We start from the raw sequence: 20366 nt of genomic DNA on the forward strand, positions 1-20366 counted from the left end.
CATGCTATGAAACATAGGTTACATGAACAGGGTGGTGTATGATCTATAAACTAGACTGAGTAAATAGAAAAAAAAGAGCCAGAGTAAGAAATGACTATGAGATCACAAGCACCCAGGAAATTCATATAAATCTTAACAAAAATTTTATAAGTCTACAATCCACAGGATAATGTTGGATTAAGTCAGTCTCACCCATATCTAAGGTTGCCTCAAAGAACTAAGGTAATATGTGAATTATATAAGTTATGTTTGAGTGGTTTCACTAGAGAAAAAAATATTACATATGCTTATGTAACAGCTCTAGCTGTGTCCTTGATCCCAGACTCTCTCACCTCTTCTTGACCTTACTACCTCTCTCTTTCACCATGTGAAGTTTTCCTTCTCTACTAGCAGCATGCTCTCAGATGATAATTAGTTTCTCTCATGTTAAAAAATCAACTCCTTAGTTCATATTCCTCCTAATACCACCAACTATTTTCTCTTCTCATTCAGACTTCTAGCCATAGTCTATATTTTTGTCTCCACTTTCTTACAGCACATTTATTCTCAATTCAGTTCAAGCTAGAGGTATCACATTACCTGATTTCAAACTATACTATAAGACTACAGTAACTGGTACAAAAACAGACACACAGACCAATGGAATAGAATGAAGAAATAAAGCTGCACACATACAGCCATCTGATCCTCAACAAAGTCAACAAAAATAAACAATGGGAAAAGTACTCCATATTCAATATATTTGTTCATTATAAATATTGTTAAAGTGTCGTCTTTAATTAGCTACACACTAACACTTGTAAAACCATTGCTTATAAAACTATTTTTTTAATTCGTTCATTTCCTAGTGGCTGAATTTTAGAACTTTCTTCTTTTGAATGGCCTTACTCACATAATTTGTTTGCTGCTTACAATAATAGAATTGATATATACCACAAGAGGGCTATCCCAAATCTATAAAAATGTTGTATTGTAATAGAAAATTATTGGGTTTGGGTGGCCTAGCATTCATTTATCCATCTGGAAGGAACCTTATTTCCTTTTGGAGAATAACTTCTAACCCTATGAACACAATCTGATGGGACTGACATATCCCATACAGGATATCCCTGTATAACAAATTAGGCCACATAATTATATTCTTTTTCCAGAATATAATTTTAAAAATTTATAGCCTTTTTATTATAAAACACAGATATGGCAAAAAAACACAAATATATGGTTTAGTGAATTATTACAACGCAAACAATCTTTCAACTACCATCTACATTAAGTAAAGAACTTTTTCAGCCATTTCAGAACCCCCTTCATTTAGCTCATCCCAAAGACTATTCCCTCCTTATAAAAATCATCATCATCCTGAATTTTATAGGTTTCTTCAACAAAGATAATGATAACCACAGGCCTGAAGATATTGGTATTTTAGGCTTTGGGGGACATCTTATAATCTAGTTCTGTTGTAAATGATCTCCAGATAGTTTTGCTATCTAGCTGCTTCCTCTAATTTTATGCAAGAATTCAAGAATATTTAAAAACTCTGCAGCCACCTCAACACCTTTGTCCCAGAATTCCTGAAACTGGAATCTTGAGTAGATGAATAAATGTATTGAAAAGAGTTGAACACTTAGTGGAGATGTTTTAACTAAAATTTTGCTGATAAAACTTTCCTAAAGTTCTTGTTTACTGATGCCCAGAGCTGCCTTGGTTCTTAATATCCTTCTGACAAATATCTTTTCACTTAAGTTAGCTAGACAGTTTCTTTTGTTTGAAAACAAAGAACCCAAACTATATCGAAACTCTTAAGTCAGTAGTAAACTTGTTTCAGCTCCAATATTTAAAATCTTAGAAGTTGTCACTGACCTCTTTACAACAAGAACAATCTGATCAAACTAAAAAATCAATGACTCTACTTGGACCCATCATAGAACTAATGCTTTGGGTCAAACCACCATCCTGAAATCCACAGAGGCATGTTCTCCCAGAGAAATAAAGCAACTTATATCTGCTTAACTTGGAGCAGAAGCCACTGGAGACATAAACTGTTAGAAACACTTAAAAGTAATAGTTTTGATAAACTGCTGGAGGCTGAGTGTAGACTAGTGTGAGAATAAGAAACTCCTGGAGACTGCAGGTATCACACTTTTATGGTTTTTCTGAGTTTCACCAAGTTTTCATCATGAAGATCCCAGAAAAATTCACTCTTGGTTCTGGCAGAAAAAGGAGGCTTCTGAAGGGGGATCTATGTGCAAACCACATGTAGATCCTTCTCCATAACGAAGGCCTACTCTCCAGAGAAAACTTCTTTGCCAAAGTATAATTCTGATAACTTATCCCAGGTGGGGAAAAAGAATTCCTGCCCACTTCAGCCCCTTTTGGCCTCCCTATTTCATTTAAGGGTGGGGATAGAGACCATAGTCAACTGGAGACAAGCCTTAGGAAACAGATTGACAACATTGCAGCCAGCAAGTAGAGAGTAGGGGATAAATGCTATAACACTGAAAAAAAGACAGAAACATTGGTGAAGGCCATAGACTCAAGGCTTAGACCACTAAAAGAGTGACAGTCAATCAGAAAATTATGAAGTGCTTCTCCTCCCACATACCCTACCACCACACCGGCAAGTCTCAAATATAGTAACAGTGGAATGTAGCTGAAAGAGCTGCAAGACACAGACTGTCTTTGAAGAACAGTACATACGAGGTACATACGAAGACTGGAGACAAAATAAAAACAAAAATCCCAGAACACTAGAGAAATTTGAAGTCTCTGATTCCTAGCCAGATTGACATACATCCTCTTCCTAAAGTCCTATTTGCCTCAGTTCCTACTAGCTGATATAACATGTCTAGCTTTTAACATAAAATTACAAAGCAAGCTAAAGGCAAGAAAGAAATAGTCTGAAAAAATACAGCAACCATAACAACCAGATTCAGTTATGTCACAGATGTTGGAATTATAAGACAGGAAATTTAAAATGCATGTTAAGGGCTCTAGCGGAAAAAGTAGATAAACACAAGACCTGATGGTAATATAAACAAAATGATGGGAATTCTCCAAAAGAATCAAAAAGAAATGCCCGAAATGAAAATAAAGTGACAGGAATGAAGAATGCTTTCAGTGAGCTCATCAGTAGACTTAACATGGCTGAGGAAAGAATCAATGACCTTTTAGATAAATAGTCCCATAGAAAATTTCCAAACTGAAATGCAAAGAGTGAAAAGAATGAAAAAATACAGAAGAGAACATCCAAGAACTGTGGGACAACTGCAAAAGATGAAACATATATATAATTATAATATCAGAAAAAGAAAAAACAGAGCAGAAGAAATATTTGAAGGATTAATGGCCCATAATTTTCCTTAATTAATGATAGCCACTAAACCACAGACACAGCAAGCTCAGAAAATACCAAATAGTATAAATACAAAAACAGAAAGAACCCACACCTAAGCATATTCAAATTTCAGAAAACTAAAGATAAAGAAAATCTTGCCCAGACTTCACCACTACAATATACATTAACATAACAAAACTGCACTTGTACCCCTTGAAGTTATACCAAAAATATTAATTAATTTTTTAAGCAAGGTGGAAAAAACACCTTACATATACAGAAAAACAGACAATAAAGCATAGCAGACTTCTCATCAGAAATGATGCAAGCAAGAAGAGAATGGAGTGAAATATTTAAAGTGTTGAAAGAAATAAAAATCAACCTAAAATTCTATATTTAGTGAAATTGTCTTTCAAAAATGAAAGAGAAATAATATCAGTAGCATGGTAGAATATTGGAGAGATCCAAAAAACCTTCCTTCCACAGAACATCTAAAAATGTTCTGTAAAATTAAAGATAGTTCACTTTAATTATTGAATGAACCTGCAATAAACTAAGAGAAATCCACCAAATATAGGAGTGAATCAGGAACACAAGATCAAGAAGATATGAAAACTCTGAAGCCAGAAAATTCTTGGCCAACTCTGAGTCATGGTAGGTTAGAGCTACTGTGCAGAAGACAGTATGGGAACAAAGATCATGCTGCATAAAGGTGGAGCCCTGGAAGGCCTACCATCTCAGGGAAAGAGTGAACTAGAAAAAAAAGAAACTTGACCTAGTAATTAAATAGACAACCTATCTCAGCATTGGCTCTGGATAAAAGTTTGTTTGTTTGCTTAAGTCTCTCCACAGAAAACTGTGACCTTTTTCTGACCCTCACAAGAATTTAGGGCCTAAATCTACATTAATGGAAGGTTGAAACTTAAGTGGAGTTGAGTGTGTTGTGTTTATAGGCCCCTCTCCCTAGAGGAGCATACATTTATGCTAGCTTCAAGGAATTTCTACAGATAAAGTTCCAAGTATTATTTAATAACAATTTTAAAATCACAAACACAAAAGAAAATAAGCCATCAGAAACAGGAGTAAACAACACAGTGAATAACAAGACCCTGACATACTTCGGGTATCGAAAATATTAGATAAAAAAAATTGTTAACTATGTCTTTGGAAATATAACAGGGATTGACAAATATGAGCAATGAAAAACAAATCAATGAGACAAAACTCATCAGGAAAATTTGAAAACTAACCATATGAACTTTAAAAAATGAAAATGTAATGACATTTAAAACTCAATCAAAAGGTTAAAAAGCAGATTAGATACAGCTAATTAGAATTAATTAATGGATTATAAAATTGAAAAAATATTCAAATTGCAGCTCAGAGACACAGACAGGTATAGAGAGGTTTACAAACATAGAATATAGAATGAGACGAGCTAATTAGCATTCCAGGAAGAGGTAATTCAAATAAGGAGAAGTAATATTTAAAGAAATAATGACTAATAATTTTAAAAAGTTGATGAAAGACATCAATTATCATATTCAGGAAGGTCATCAAATCCCGAACAGTATAAATAAAACAAATTCCCACCCCAACATAGAGTGGAGCTGCAAAACAACAAAGACAAGAAGAAAATCTTAAAAGCAACTAGAAAGAAATGATAGATTACCCAACAAAGGGGACACAATTAAACTGACAGCTTTATTTCTTAATAACAACAATGGGCCAGGTGTGGTGTTGTGCACCTGTAGTCCCAGCTACTCAGGAAGCTGAGGTGGGAGAATTGCTTGAGCCAGGGGGTTTGAGTCCATCCTAGGCAACAGAGCAAGACCCCATTGCTTTAAAAAAAAGAGTCAGAAGATAATGAAATAATACACAATTGAAAGATCTTCTGAGAAGGAAAATAAAATAAAGATACTATCCAAAAAAAAAATGAAAACAGGATTTATCACCAAAAGACTTTCACTGAGGGAACATGAAAAGAATGTACTTCAAGAGGAAGCCAGCTGATTCCAGTAGGATGTACTGAGATGCTCTTCTTAAGAAGGAATGTTGGAACTTCACTAGAACAAGACACTAATGATCCTCAGGACCACATTTACAGAAAATTGTATTTATTTCTTCCAAACATTATTTTAGATTTACATATATTTGATTTTGCCAAGAGGTTAAAAATTCTGGAAGAACCTAGTTTGCTTTCCAGGCAATATACTTTTTTAAAAAAGGTTTTTAAAAACGTTACTAACAGGATGAATATAGTAGGAGAATATTTTATATTTCTGTAGTCCAAGAGACTTGCTTCTGGCTAACATGTACATTTCTGGGAAAGCTTGCTCAATCTGAATCAGAAAGCAGAGAAAAGAAGCAGTCAGATCAGCAGGAAGAACAAATGTTGCAAATGGAAGAAAACACAGACAGATGGCTCAATCTGTGTTAGATCACACTGAACCATTGTGAAGGCAAGTAAGGACATTAATTGTTCAGAGCATGCACATAGTGAAATGGGAGGAAATTATTCATTATTTGCAGATGGATTTCCTGATACTCTACAGAAAGACTACTAACATACCTGCATAATGCTGTCCCCAGAGGAAATAAAAAGATTTGACATTTTCTCCCAAAATCGATCTTAGTTTCACATTTACAAAGAAAGAGTCTTCATTGGACTATTTATCCTTATGCTATTTTTATGGCTTTTTCATTGGTTTAAGGCTGAAAAATATTAGAAAAATTTGGAGCGATTTGCTTACTAAAAAGCCATATTATAAGTCCTTATTATTTCAATTGGTGCCAGATAATACTTCAGTAATCGTCATAAAAAAAGTCAGAGCTTTTTGTCAATGACAACAATTGCGAAGAAGACAATAGTTTCTCTCATTCATGCCACATTAAAAATTAACTTTTCTACTTTTAACTTCCTCATCCCCAGGAAGATTTGACCTCCAGAGCCAAAATTACTATTTTTAGCTACATTTATCTCTGCTGGGTATCAATAGATACCCAGTATTATCTAATTTACATTACAGTGTTTCTAACTAATATTCCTTCCAGGGTTACGCTTTTAAAAGAATTCTTCTTAACCAGAATGAAACACGTATTGGTAGAATGTCCAGCAACTGGCAAATTTCTAAACATCTACTGTATCAAAGTGGCATGTCAAGCCATTTAAAAAAGGACATATTTTGAGGATAATTGGCTAGCCATTTGGAAGAAAAGTGAAATCAGATCTCTACTTCAGGCCATAGACAAATACAATAAAAGATTCATGATTAATTATCATAAAGTTAAAAATTCAAAAGAAAATATACTAGGAAATATTATTCTTTATACTAAGCCTTTCTTATGAAACAAAACTAAATAAAATTAAGAAAAATATTGAAACTTTGATTACACAAAATTTTGTGATTTTTTAAATTTTAATTTATTTTAGAGACAGAGTCTTGCTCTGCTGCCTAGGCTTGAGTGCAGTGGCACAATCACGTCACTGCAACTTTTCTTTGTCTGTTATTTTATTTTAAGTTCCAGGATACATGTGCAGGATGTGCCGGTTTGTTACGTAGGTAAATGTGTGTCACTGTGGTGTGCTGTACCTGTCAACCCACTGCCTAGGTATTAAGCCCAGCACGCATTAGCTATTTTTCCTGATGCTCTCCCTCCCCCTAACCCGCCCCTCCTGACAGGCCCCAGTGAATCACTGCAACTTTGAACTCCTGGGCTTAAGTGATCCTCCTGCCTCGGTCTCTCAAAGTTCTGGCATTATAGGCATGAGCCACTGCACCTGGCCTCTACATAAAATTTTTAAATATCATCCAGTAAGAAAGACCATATACAAAATTAAAATTCTGAATTAGAAATTGAAAAGATATTTGTAACATATATGATAGACAAGGAAAGCCAGTAAAGGCAGTGTTTAAGAGCATAGGCTCAGAAATGAGATTGCATAGGTTCAAATATTAACTACACCACATTCTTAGTCTTTTGACCTTAGGCAAGTTATTTAACCTCCTTGCGCCTCAAGTTTCCTCATGTATAAGAAGGAGGTAATAATAAATCTATTTTCTTGAGTTAGCTGAGAACTATTATAATTGCCCGTGATATATCAAAGGTTAATCAAATCAATAAGATAAGCGGTACTGATCCACTAGATACTGAACATGAATAAAAACCTATCTATCCATTTCATCTTATTTTCAGCTACTCCTTGGCACAGATCTTACATATCAAATTGTCCTGGTCCACATTCTCTTTAAATTGGGTGTATATTTCTGTGATGGTTAATTTTGGATGCCAACTTGACTGAGTTAAGGGATACCTAGCTGGTAATAACTGGTAAAGCATTATTCCTAAGTATGTCTGTGCAGATGTTTCTGGAAGAGACTGGCATTTGAATCAGTAGACTGAGTAAGGAAGATCCACCCTCCCCCATGGATGAGCACCATCCAATTGGCTGAGGGCCTGGATAGAACAAAAGGGCAAGAAAAAGCTGAATCTGCTCACTCTTCTGGAGCTGAGACACTCATCTTCTCCTGCCCTGGCACATCAAAACTCCAGGTTCTCTGATCTTGGAAAACTGGGACTTAATCCAGCATCCCCTTACTGCCCGAAGTTCTCAGGACTTTGGACTTGGACTGAGCGATGCTACCAGCTTCCCTGGCTTTCCAGCTTGTAGATGGCATATCATGGAATTTCTCAGTCTCCAAAGTAATGTGAGCCAATTCCCATAACTCTCTTCTCTATCTAATCTATTAATATTTACCTTTCTATCTTACTGTTTTTCATTTATCTGGAGAACCCTAATAAAACTTCCTGTTGCATACCTTTAATGTCATCATCATTATCTCAGTCTAAAATTCTCCTTGCAGTCACTGGAAGTAAAATATTAATATCACCCATATTTTAAATTCAAACTCAAATCCTGCTTTTAATATATTATTAGTCAGCCAAAATGTTGCATTCTCTCTTTGAATTTCTAAGGAGTCTATAATACTAGTTTCTACATATAATCAAATATTGTTTTGTTCTTTCAGTGTGGAATATGTACATGTTTTATCTCCTACAGAAATGTGTAAATTTTCACAAGCAAGAATCTTCTACTTCTTTAACCTCACAATGCATAGTAAATACTTATTGTGGAAATGTTAAAAATTTTTTTCTGTCTTCCATAACATTGATCTGCTACAGGCCAATCAATGAGAATGTATATAGAATTCCCATACCTGTAATCTGTTCACCACCACCACCAACTTCCGCCCGAAACCCTTACCCTATATACACACTTAGAAAAAGAAAGAAACATTTCCCAAATGGCATATGGTTCCTTTTGTTACTTGCACTTAACTAATAAGTATATGAGACATGATCTGTGCTACATTTTTAGCTGAAAGGGGGAATGGGTGGAAGAGTTAAGCAGGCTATTTCAGTGTTTAAGAGAGATGATGGTGGCTTGGGCAGGATGGTAGCAGAGGAGGTCGAGATGGGATCAGGCTGGGTGTGGTGGCTCACACCTGTAATCCCAGCACTTTGGGAGGCCCAGGCGGGTGGCTCATCTGAGGTCGGGAGCTTGAGACCAGCCTGACCAACACGGGGAAACCCTGTCTCTACTAAAAATACAAAAATTAGGTGTGCATTTCTGTAACGGGTGTGGTGGTGCATGCCTGTAATCCTAGGTACTTGGGAGGCTGAGGCAGGAGAATCACTTGAACCTGGGAGGTGGAGGTTGCAGTGAGCTGAGATCGTACTACTGCATTCTAGCCCGGGCAACAGAGTGAGACCCCGTCTCAAAAAAAAAAAAAAAAAGAGATGGGATCAGACTCCAGATACATTTTGAAGGTAAAGGCAGCATATTTGCCTGCAGACTGGATATAGTGTGAGAAAGAAAGGTCAAGGGCAAGATCCAGAATGTCAACTGCATAGCTGACTTCAGAAAATAACCAGTTCAAATCAGAGCAAATGGATGAAGAGGTGAGGGCATAGGTTTCCAAATGAGATGGGCAAAATATCTTTGTTTTGAATAGCTGAAAATTATATTAGTAGGCATACAACAGATTTAGTAGTGCATATTTAAAAATTAAGAGTAGATACATAGAAAATGAACCAATAAACTAACCAGGCAATTATTAATCTTAGGAAAAAAATATTAAGTATATAATAAAAGGTATATAAGCCAGATTTATTTAGCTTTGCAGGGAACAATATTTTTATAGTATTAATAACATAAACACAGAGTAATCGCTTTAGCAAAATATTGGGATAGAACTCTACTGGAAGGATGAGAAGAGGGGAAAAGTACAAAAAACTAAATAAATCCTTATTTGCCATAACAGGAAGTCAATAGATAAAGTATAAAATTGTCAAATCAAGAAATAGGATTATGAACATATTATTTAGACATGGAGGTAAATATAGAGGATACTGCTAAAAATAGTGAAAAATGATACCTTATAGGGTAAGGCTAATTTTAACATGAATAATTACAGTTAACTGGAACCTCAGATATTGTTTTTTTGTTTGTTTTTGTTTAATTTTGTATTTTTTTATTACACTTTAAGTTCTAGGGTACATGGGCACAATGAGCAGGTTACATAGGCAAACATGAGCCATGTTGGTTTGCTGCACCCATTAACTTGTCATTTACATTAGGTATTTCTCCTAATGCTATCTCTCCCCCGCTACCCTCACTCTACGACAGGCCCCGGTGTGTGATGTTCCCCATCCTGTGTCCAAGTGTTCTCATTGTTCAATTCTCACCTATGAGTGAGAACTTGCAGTGTTTGGTTTTCTGTCCTTGTGATAGTTTGCTCAGAATAATGGTTTCCAGCTTCATCCATGTCCCTGCAAAGGACATAAACTCATCCTTTTTATGGCTGCATAGTATTCCATGGTATATATGTGCCACATTTTCTTAATCCAGTCTATCACTGATGGACATCTGGGTTGCTTCCAAGTCTTTGCTATTGTGAACAGTGCCTCAATAAACATATGTGTGCATGTGTCTTTAGAGTGGCATGATTTAAAATCCTTTGGGTATATACGCAGTAATGGGATCGCTGGGTCAAATGGTATTTCTAGTTCTAGATCCTTGAGGAATCGCCACACTGTCTTTCACAATGGTTGAACTAGTTTACACTTCCACCAACACTGTAAAAGTGTTCCTATTTCTCCACATCCTCTCCAGCATCTGTTGTTTCCTGACTTTTTAATGATTGCCATTCTAACTGGTGTGAGACGGTATCTCACTGTGGTTTTGATTTGCATTTCTCTGATGACCAGTGATGATGAGCATTTTTTCATGTGTCTGTTGGCTGCATAACTTTCTTCTTTTGAGAATTGTCTATCCATATCCTTTGCCCACTTTTTGATGGAGTTGTTTTTTCTTGTAAATTTGTTTAAGTTCTTTGTAGATTCTGGATATTAGCCCTTTGTCAGATGGGTAGATTGCAAAAATGTTCTCCCATTCTGTCGGTTGCCTGTTCACTTTGATGGTAGTTTATTTTGCTGTGCAGAAGCTCTTTAGTTTAATTAGATCCCATTTGTCTATTCTGGCTTTTGTTGCCATTGCTTTTGGTGTTTTAGTCTTGAAGTCCTTGCCCATGCCTATGTCCTGAATGGCATTGCCCAGGTTTTCTTCTAGGGTTTTTATGGTTTTGGGTCTAACATTTAAGTCTTTAATCCATCTTGAATTAATTTTTGTATAAGGTGTAAGGAAGGGATCCAGTTTCAGCTTTCTACATATGGCTAGCCAGTTTTCCCAGCACCATTTATTAAATAGGGAATCCTTTCCTCATTTCTTGTTTTTGTCAGGTTTGTCAAAGATCAGATGGTTGTTGATGTGTGGTGTTATTTCTGAGGCCTCTGTTCTGTTCCATTGGTCTATATCTCTGTTTTAGTAACAGTATCATGCTGTTTTGGTACTGTAACCTTGTAGTATAGTTTGAAGTCAGGTACCATGATGCCTCCAGCTTTGTGGAACCTCAGAGATTCTGGTTCAGTAGGTTAGAGTGGGCCCCATGAATGTACATTTCTAGCAAGCTTACTCCTAGCCTGGGCAACATGGCGAAACCCTCCTTCTACAGAAAATACAAAAATTCCAGGCATGGTGGTGCACACCTGTGGTCCCAGCTACTGGGGGGCTGAGGTGGGAGGATCGTTTGAGCCTGGGAGGTGGAGGTTGCAGAGAGCCAAGATCATGCCACTGCACTCCAACCTGGGTGACAGAGTGAGACCTCATCTCAAAAAGAAAAAAAAAATAAAAGTCTCACTGGTGATGCCAATGCTACTGCTCTTAGGTCCAAACTTTGAGAAAAACGGCCACGGAAAGTAGAACTAAGGAGTTAGAAACAGTGGAACAGAAGACATCAGTTTTTTCATTATAATTATTTTAGTAGAGTGGTTCTCAAACTTGGGTGGTCATTGGAATCACCTGGGGATCTTTGACAACTACTGATGCCTGGATACCATCCCCAGATGTTGTGATGTAATCCATCTGAGGTGCAACCTGGTGTTGGTGCTTTTAATAGCCCTCCAGGTGATTTCCATGTGCGGCCAAGCTAGAGAACTACTTTTTAAGCACAATTTTAAGTATGTGCATAAACTAATTTTTAACATTAAAGTAATTATCTGTATAGTCTGCATAGGAGTGGGAAGACTGTCAGACGAAGAGCTGAAAGACGGGATTATGTCTGATATGATCCTCTGCCATGAGCCAGCTCTTTATCATTGGGAAAGTCACCAAATCTATCTGGGCTTCAGTTTCCTCATGCGTAAAATTCTGATGTTGGACTAGCTATTCTCAAATGTTCTTTTCAACTTCACATTTTTATGGATAATTGCTATAATGCTCTATGCTATAAAAGTTTACAGCAACAAATATACTCCATGTGGATACCAAGAGTAATTATTATTATTTACGAAACTATATTATAAATAATTTTATTATTATTATCTTTTTCATATATACATACCACTTTTCCCCAGTGCCTATCTGTTTTACTCAGTACAATAATCAAATCACCCTAGAAAATAAAGATGAAAACAGTTATGATTAATTTATACTTGATTTCTCTAAAACATCATTTGCCAAATTGCACCCATGAAGAGGACAAAATAGTCCACCCTTGGGTTATTGTAATTTATTTTCTCAATAGTGATAATGAGCAGATTCTGACCCTTCTACTGGCCTCATATGTCTATCTACAAGGAGTACCCTTTTGCAAGATGTCCCCCTCTAACTAACTTTAAGGGGGCAGTGTGGGGTGATAAAAGTTCAGGCATAAGAAAGTAGAGAAAGCTCTCACTTAACATTGTCAATAGATTTTTGGAAACTGTGACTTGAAGCAAAACAACAGATAATGAAACCAATTTTGCCATAAGCTAATTGATATAAGTGAGAGTTAAGTTCCTATAGCATATTTTGGTCACAAAAATATCACCAAACTTCTAAATAAAAACCAAACACTTCTAATATTAAACATTAAAATGAATGTGAGCTATGTATAAATTTTTAAATGATTAATAAAAACAAGTATGATAATTACTTACCCAATTATTCCAGCTCAGATGGCTGGAGCCTATTTTGGCAGCTCAGGGCACAAAGCAGGAACCAGCCTGGACAGGACAGGATGCCTTTTCATCACTGGGTATACTCATGCACACACTGACACACACACCCACACCCGCCCATGCTAGGACCATTTAGACACTCCAACTCACCTAATGTATGCATCTTTGGGATGTGGGAGGAAACCAGATTACCCAGAGAAAACTCATGTAGACGTGGTGAGAACTTACCAACTCCACACAGATAGTGGCCTTGGCTGGAATCAATTTTTTTTCTCTCATCAACGTTATAATGAAACCATGTTGAAGAAAATGAGGTTATTCAAGGACCTGCTGTAATTGATTGGCGTGGTGGCTAAACTCCCTGGTGACTCCTCATTACTCAAAGGTCTTACCCTGATTATCCCGGAGGCCTAGAATAATTGTGCTAAATTCTCAATCATGAGGCCGGGCGCGGAGGCTCACGCCTGTAATCCCAGCACTTTGGGAGGCCAAGGCGGGTGGATCACAAGGTCAGGAGATCGAGACCATCCTGGCTAACACGGTGAAACCCTGTCTCTACTAAAAATACAAAAAATTAGCCAGGCGTGGTGGCGGGCACCTGTAGTCCCAGCTACTGGGAAGGCTGAGGCAGGAGAATGGCATGAACCCGGGAGGCGGAGCTTGCAGTGAGCTGAGATCGCGCCACTGCACTCCAGCCTGGGCGACAGAGCGAAAATGAGTCTCAAAAAAAAAAAAAAAATTCTCAATCATGAATACTAACAAAGAGAGATTTGGGGAATGAGGATTGATATAAATAATCCAAGAGATTTTATATTGACTTCAAAATGCACTATATAGAGAGAACTTCCAATTTGTCTTTAGAATTATGTTTTCCTTAGAATAATTTAAAATCAGTTATCATTTTTTGAGTCAATAGAGATAACTGGTGTTGCATAGGTGAAGAAGGAAAACTGGTCTGAAACAACAAAAATTAGTTGCTCTGAATTACAGACGGATTATCAAGAGTAAGTTATTTATTAAAATAAACATATTCATGCACATGTGTGTTTGTCCATGACTTTGACCTCCTGCCTTTTAAGGAACTTTTTTGCTCAGATGGAAATCATAAGCTAAAATAAAAGGTGAATTCTAAAATGAAATGAGGTCAGAGCCATGTGCCATGATTTTGCAGGTAGTTAAAAATGAACTGAAAATTCACCATCTGGTGAGAGGCATCTTGGGGAAGCAGCCACCTTCTGTTGGAAATAAATGACATGAAAGCTTGTCGAGCTATTTATTCTTAAGTAGTTGTGACCATGTTTTGCTCCTCCACTGAAATAAGCTCAACTTTTGATCTCACACTTTTAGAATGGATATTCTTAGCTAACAGTGACACTAATCTAATCAATTATTTTGTGCCAACAGAGAAGTTGTAGGAGACAGTCCCTTCTCTCAACCCCTAAGTTTGCCTTACTTTTCTAGGTAAAATAAGAACATGTTATCAGAATTTAAACCCTTCTAGTCTACCCAACTAGAAACACTAATTAATAAATTCCAGGTGAGGTAGGAGAGAAGATCAGCACTAAGAAGAAGAAGAAGATTGGTGGACTAGTAGCATCTTGCAACTGCCCTGAAATCACAGCATCTATGCATAAAGACTAGAAAATACACACTTACCTTTTAGTATATGTGCTACTGAAGTGAACACTACACTTACTTTTAGAAAACAGTTGTAAATAGAGGTATCTGCTTTCTTTACAGAAAATCTTTGAGAGTCACTCAAAATCATTTTGAAAGAGATTTATAAATAATATTTTAAAGGTAACCTCAATGAATGAAAATAATGCTAACTCATCTGTATAGCATTTACAAATACTTTCAAAGACTGAATTTTATTCTTTATAACAACTGTGTGAGATAGGTAAAGTAAGTAAAAGCACTATTTTACAAAGGAAGGAACTGAGATTCAAAGAGATTAAATACAGTACTAGAAATGGTATAGCTAGTACATAATAGGAAAAGAGGGAGGTGAAAGGGCTTATATTCAAGCAACTATAATAACAACCACCACCACCATTTCCTGAACACCTACCATGTTCCAGTGATTATGTTAATCATTTTAAGGATATTATTGCATTTATTAAAATATTATTTCTTAAAAAGGAAATAAAAAGTAGGACAATTTCTTGCAAAAAATTTTAATTCAGTAAAACAACTTAAGGCAGATGATGATGATGATAACTATCATTTGTTGAACAGCTATTTGCTAGGCACTTAATCTAGATTTTATCTAATTCTCAAAATTACCCAAAGAGATTACTATTATGTATTTCATTTTACACATAAAAAATATGAAGCATAGAGGGATTAACTGACTTGATCAAGACTACACAGCTGGTAAGTGATGGAACATACTATTATATGTGGTAACAAACACTGGTTACATGGAATTATTTACTCTTTCTTCTTAACTGTCATGAAAACTTACCTATCATAGACCTAACTACATAACTGGTATTTTAAGCAATTATTTTTGTTTCCCATAATTTTACTTAAGCTTCTTGATGTGGATAATCTCTCTCCTACCCTTGGATTAAAACTCAGGTAGACCCCATATTTTTTCTGGCCACTCTTGGGTAAAGTCCTATGATCATGTTAAGTCACAAATACAGTCTGAGTATAGTAATTATAAGTGTACAATAATAGATAATGATCAAAACTCCAAAATTGTTTTAATGTTAAAGTCTTCCTGCCTTTTGCAACATGGGCCAGCAGAGGCTGGACACAGGCAAGTTGGAAGTGAGTGCAGTCCTCCTTCCTGTCCCTGCTGTTTCCCCTAGTTTATTAACTATGATTTTTGATTTTCTGTTTCCACCAGAGTGAAAGTTGGGATGGGGTGGGGAGAAGAAATAAAAGGATGAGAAAGTTTTTACATGACTGTTATTGTTATAAGGTGACTCTGTGCTCTCTGGGACTGGAAGACACATAATTTGACATTTTTATCCCCCATGGGCCATTTTTATTGGTTCTTTGGAAATCTCTGTTGAGGGCCTCTCAACTTCCATTGTCTTGATCTGGCTGAATGGATTTTATTCTGGCAGCTAATTCTTCTAGAATCCTTCAGCCCACCTCCACTTTCTTCCTTCTGAGGTCCCATCACCCTTCTAAGCAGCACCGTTGAACAGAATGTAATACAAATGCAATACGAACTGAGACAGATTGTCTCTAAAGCTAGCCATAACACTCTCTTCTCATCCCTTTGCTCTTTTGTAATGTGGTTTCCACTCTTCCCATAAGGAGATGAAGTCTATTTTCCTTTCTTTTGAAACTGGGACCATCCCAATAAAAGGCAGCAAAAGCTATGCTTTGTGACTTCCAGGCCTACATCTTAAGAGATCTTGCAGCTTCCATTTTTGCCCCTTTGGAGTTCTGAGTCATCATGCATATTAGTCCAACTACCCTGCTGGAGAGAGAGGCTCAGCCAGATCCCAGGCGTTCCAGCCATGCCAGCTGAGGCACCAGGTATGGAGTGGACATTTTAGATACCCCAGGAACACAGAGAAGAGAGATCCCAGCCAACACCGTAGAGACAAGCCAGCCCTGAGCCTACCCCAAATTGCAAAATTGTGAGCATATAAATTATTGCTTTTATTTTAACCTTCTATATTTTGTGGTAGGTTTTTATTTTTTATTTTTTTTTATTTTTTATTTTAGCAGCAGTATATAACTGATAAAAGGCTATCTGGTCTACAGTAAACACTCCTGTATTCCTGATCACACATACTTTGGGAGGGCAGAGAACTCTCCTTCATTTTGCTGCTCATGTTGTTTGTCAACCCATCTCAAAGATTTCCTTAGAGTCAAACAGCAACCCAATAAAGTTAAACATATACTTAACATATTGACCCATAAATGCCACTCCTAGCACAAGAGAAGTTGAAGACATGTTCACATAAAGACCTATTTACAAATGCTTAAAATAGCTTTATTCATAATTACCAAAAACTGGGAGGAATAAAAAAATTCATCAACTGGTGAATGGATAAACAAATTGTCATTTATCCATGAAACTACTGATGCATGCAACAACATGGATGAGTCTCAAAAGCAATATGTTAATTGAAAGAAGGAAGATATGAAAAGCTACATATTATTATATAATTTCGTTCATATGACATTCTGAAAAAGACAAAACTAAATGGGCAAAATTCAAACCAGTGTTGGTTAGCATCTGGGAGTATGAGAAGGGTATTAACTTCAAAGTGGTACCAGATAACTTTTTTGTGTAATGATGTGGTATTTTTTACATGACTGCATATATTTGTCAAAACTCATACCTAACTTAAAAGGTTAATTTTACTGTGTGTGTATTATACCTCAATAAACCTGACTTAATAAATAAAATCCACTAACGCCCTTCAACCATGGTTAACACATATCAAGCTATATAAGTAGTCTTATGGAAACCCCTGTCACTGGAATTGAGTGCCAGTTTCCCCAATCCATTTGGGTGGTGAAGGTTGGTAATTACAGTATAGCATAGCTCTCTCTAAATTAATCATCCTCAAAAATCTCTCCAACCTTCCAAAAAGCCAAACATTTCGTGCTTTTTTTTTTTTTTTTTTTTTTTTCAGAGACAGGGTCTCACTCTGTTGCCCAGGCTGGAGTGGAGTGTGGTGCAATCGTAGTTCACTACAGTGGACTACAGGCACACACGAGCATGCCCAACTAACTTCATTGTTTTCCAAATTCTTTTTAGAGACAAGTCTCACTATTGCTCAATCTGGTGTCTAACTCCTAGCCTCAAGTGATCTTCCCACCTTGGCCTCCCAAAATGCTGGGATTATAGGCATGAGCCACTGCTCCTGGCCTTTTTATGCTCTTCATAAGGATGAGTCATCTAACATATTTTTGACTGTTTCCTTTGAAAATTTGCATCTGGATTATCATATCCTCTGGAATGTGCCCTCTGTTGTATGTTGGTGTCTCAATTGAAATTTATGGTATTTATATACATTATAAAGTAATGCTACATAGAGAAACATGATTTTTTTATGTCAGTTTCTAGGAAATAATTATCTACCCACATATTTACCATTTGAAAAGCTCTTCACTCTTTCTTAAATATCTGAATTTCCATCTGTTACCATTTTCCTTCTGCCTGAAGAACTTCCTTTTGTATTTTTTGCAGTGTAGGTCTGCTAGCAATAAACTCTCTTGGTCTTCTTTTGTCTTTACTTTTCATTCTTTCCTCTTAGAAACTCATAGTGAGCATATAACATTACTACTATCCAGGCATGTTGCTATTCAGGTTTTATGAGGTTTCTGTGAATAAGTGACTGTTTCAGCAATGGGTAAACACAGTCTAAACTGAACAAAACAAAACAAAATGCACACTTTTAAAATGTGTTTTGATGTTCATCAAAGGTTTAGGGGGAAAGGAATCCTGCTCTAGCATAACAGACTAAAAAAGTCTTCTAAATCTCTCTGAGATAAGACATTTCTGAGAACAAAAGCTAACTTCCTCACTGATTTAAAATTATGTTTTGTATTCTCTAATTCTGGAGCAAGTTATCAATAAGATGTGTCTTTTAGGATGATTTGTAGGACTTTAGGAGTAATTGTTAATGAGCTTTTGCTGTTTACAAATGTGTGTGTGAAGGTGTGTGTTTGTATATATAAACCAAATTTAATGCACAATAATTTTTGAGTAGGTAAATGATTGTCAACTATTTTATCTCTTTACAAAAATTAAAAATTTTCTCTAATGGGATGAGTTTTATAATAATATTTAAAAATCAAGAAACCTCAAATCTAAAAAATAAGGAGATTGAGGCTCCTTGTTTATATGGTGATTACCATTTTATAGATAAGAACACTGATGCTTACAGATTTTATGTAACTTGCTTAAGATCACAAATCTAGTAAGTGTTAGATGTAAGAATCAAATCTAGGTTTATCATATGACTAAGCAAGTGTTCTTAACCTTTAACCCTCTGATTTCCTATCTTCTTTGACCTTACATGCTGGCAGTAAAAAACAAACAAACATATATTGGTACATATGTTCTACTAGAGTAACATTTTATGAATATATTATGCACATTGTAAAACATGCAAAAATGGAAACTATAAGGGGATAAGAAAACAGAAACAGAAATAGAAGCACCAGTAGTTTTTTCACATACCCTATGGATCATCTAATACATGCCCTAGGTACTGAGTGTCCACTCTAGAGAATGTTGCTTAGATTCTCTGAAAATTATTTGATTTTTAAAATGAAAATATTATTCACAGCTTTTGCCAAATTTAGATGTACTATGTTTGAACTTGTGATTTCCTAGGCAAGTATATGCCAATCTAATTTAGCAGGGAGACATAGTATAGAGTGAGAATAGCAGCTGGAAGAGATTGCTATAGAGAGCAGAGGGAGGTAGAATAGAGATGGAAGAACATTTGTAGACATTCAAATGTAAGCAATCTGTGTTTGTGTACAAAATCAGGCTAATTAAAAATTTAAAACAGAACAGGTTAGAGTCCTTTTTATAACATAAATACGCAATAGGAATATATATATTGTTTATATAACATAAATAAATGATATTATATATGTATATACAATTATATGAAAGATAGAAAGTTGGTCACATTATGCCCACTAGCAGCCATTATTTAAAATTGAAAATATGTTTAGAAATAACACAGGCATAGGAATGTTACCCCCAAAAAATCAACTAACACTGAATCTATAATTATACTAGTATGTTAAGCCACATCTTTAAACATAGAAAGTCCATCAAGATTGTTTCACAATCATCTGCCTAGACTTCTTGGTCATTTATGCCATCTGATTTTCATAAGATGACACAGATAAAACTCATATATTTGAAGAATGCAAACTCATAAAATTGTTATGTATCTGAATAAATTTCGTTTTTGTTTCTTCTTCTACTAACATTATGTTATTATTCTTTGACTCCCAATTATATTTTCCTTCATCCTTTTTGGATTATTTATCTTTTGGGAATGATACGAGGGAGAGGAGACGGAAGAAGTGGAACCTCTAATATCTCAGGATCTTGAAATTTTATATAGCCTTCTACTTAGACTTTTCTTTTACTCAGACTGATCCTTAAACTCTAAGTTAACACATTTTAGGGTTTCTTTTCAAATTGAAACCAGAAAATTCAGACCCAAGGACTTGACATCTCTCTGTAGGAGAGATAGGTTCTCACAAAACGGTACAGTATACATCTATAATTCATGGGAATTTCCTAAGGAATTCCTAAGAAATACTAGCTAAATTTCCTAAGAAATACCAGCAAATATAATCATAATCATCTATCCCATTAACTAAAATCTCAGCCTACAGTGCCTAAACCCAGATATTTCATGACAAAGGATAATATACAGACTATCTTTCCTCCAAGCCTCAAATTTCCTGTTCTTACTATGTATCTTTCTTCTTATAATGATTGTTTCAAAGAACCATC

The 20366-nt window shown here is 35.8% G+C and overlaps 1 protein-coding gene across 4 annotated transcripts in view; it reads right to left on the bottom strand.

Moving 5' to 3' along the window:
* The window catches only part of LOC129460239 (transcriptional adapter 2-alpha-like), a 148013-nt gene that overhangs the window by 80023 nt on the left and 47624 nt on the right, over positions 1-20366 (bottom strand). Inside the window, exon 1 of one of the 4 annotated variants that reach the window (XR_010114882.1) lies at positions 12298-13498. The exons of the other annotated variants lie outside the window; for them this stretch is intronic. The gene's annotated coding sequence lies outside the window, so the exon portion shown is untranslated. Of the gene's footprint in view, positions 1-12297; positions 13499-20366 lie in introns of those variants that run through there. 4 annotated transcript variants of the gene reach the window in all.

The sequence above is a fragment of the Symphalangus syndactylus genome, chromosome 13 (genome assembly GCF_028878055.3).
Source record: "Symphalangus syndactylus isolate Jambi chromosome 13, NHGRI_mSymSyn1-v2.1_pri, whole genome shotgun sequence".
NCBI classification, from domain to species: domain Eukaryota; kingdom Metazoa; phylum Chordata; class Mammalia; order Primates; family Hylobatidae; genus Symphalangus; species Symphalangus syndactylus.